Source organism: Mandrillus leucophaeus, unplaced genomic scaffold, assembly GCF_000951045.1.
Source record: "Mandrillus leucophaeus isolate KB7577 unplaced genomic scaffold, Mleu.le_1.0 Scaffold981, whole genome shotgun sequence".
Lineage (NCBI taxonomy): Eukaryota > Metazoa > Chordata > Mammalia > Primates > Cercopithecidae > Mandrillus > Mandrillus leucophaeus.
This window is the reverse complement of record NW_012110708.1, coordinates 614,799-616,590: the sequence shown is the minus strand read 5'-3', so window position 1 is coordinate 616,590 and position 1,792 is coordinate 614,799.

Genomic DNA, 1,792 nt, shown 5'->3' with positions numbered 1-1,792 from the left:
AGCCTCTCCCTGTGCTTGGCCCCTGCCCTAGGCCAGCTTGGCTCTCCCAGGCAGCGTCAGTTCTGCCTTCTCTGCTGTAAACATCAGGGCCAATAAAAGTTCAGTGAGACCCTTTACCTGGGCCCTGGTCTGCAACACACCCTGGACTCAATATGGTGCTCTGAGTCACCTGGTGAGGTCACTAGAAGTCAGGCCTCCTCCCTGTTCATGGTCACAGGGAGGGAGTGCCTGGAGGTGTGGCTCCATTGCAGGGCACTCAGGAAGAGAATGCTCGTTGCTTCCCTGTGCAGGCAGCAGGCGAGGAGGCCGAGGAGAGTGACCAGGGAGGACTCTGACCTAAGGACAGTAAGCCCATGGCTCTCTCACAGCAGGGTGTGGAGACTAAATACACGCAGGGGCTCCTGGCCTCACCAGCTCCGAGAACCTCCCTCCAGCGACAGTAGTAGGAATGATGGTCAGCAAGGTAGACCTCTTCTGTTTACTCCTCTCCAAATCTGTCCCTCTTCTCGTGAAAGTTCCCCGACCTTCCTTCGGGGTCCCACCCCTCCCTACTCTCAGGTTCTGAGGCCTAGGTAAGCTGACACTCACTGGGGCAGGAGGGCATGGGGCCTAGGCCTGGCCACTTGGGCCCCCTGCTGGAGTGACCAGGACAGTGTGCTCTCTCCCAGGGCCAGCGTCAGGGCAGACGGCCGCCTCCCTCAGTGTCAAGGTCTAGGGAGCCCTGGGGAGAATCTGCCCCAGGATGTGGCCACCAGAGGAACAGGAGTGTGGGCCAGAGGTCACCGAGGCCCATGGCCACATCCTTTAGGCTCTAGGTCTCAATGGGCCATTGCATCTGGTCTTTGCAGTTCTGTGAGCCAATAAATTCTTTTTATAGTTTAAGTTTTTTCAGCTGGATTTCCTGTTGCTGGCATCTGAAGAGTTCTATTGAATCCAATAAACCAAGTTTTCAACAACACTGGGCAATTCACACAGCAGCCTCAGAGCCAGCATCTCACTTAACCCATGCATCTCACTTAACCCATCTCACTTAACCATGCATCTCACTTAACCCATCTCACTTAACCATGAGAGGTGGGTCTGGTTGTTGTAATCTATGTTTCAAAGAACAGGAACAAAGGCTTGGTTATTAAGGGCTCCCCAGTCCATGTGAAAGGTTAGTGTGACCTGGCACCCCCGCTGTGAGGTCATTGTGACCTGGCACCTGAGACTCTGAATACAGACCTTGTCTTCCTGCTGGGTCCCAAGGAGCTACTGTTACTGCTGGGATCAGGCCCCGGTGGCTAAGAAGGTACTAAGGGTGGAGGTGGGACTACCCAGCACCTTGGGGAGATAGTGGATCTGCCATCCCCGTTGACCCTGCCTTTTGGGGGGTTCTTCCCAGTGAAACTCAGCTGGTCTGTAAGGTTTTGTGGGGAGGTTCACACCAAAGGCATTGGAAGGGACATTTTCATCAGGTCAGTGCAGTGGATAACCCACATTTTAAGATTCCCCTGCTGATCAGCCACCTTCCGGCACTCCTTTTCTCCTGCTGCCCTTATGAGCAAAAATTACAGTCCATGGAATTGTAATTGGCTAGGTCTTTGGACAAAAACTACTTAGGGTAATCTTAAACTTTGTTGGCAAAAATGGGGGCTCCTTTGAAACTCCAAACTTGCCTATTTGCGTGCACAATTGGAACAAAGAAAATACTGAGCCTCCCAGAGAAAATGGGAAGGAAGCCTAATTCTCAGTTGACCCTTTGAAAGTTCTAAATGGAATCAAGAGGCTACCATTGCCTCCATTAGAGAAA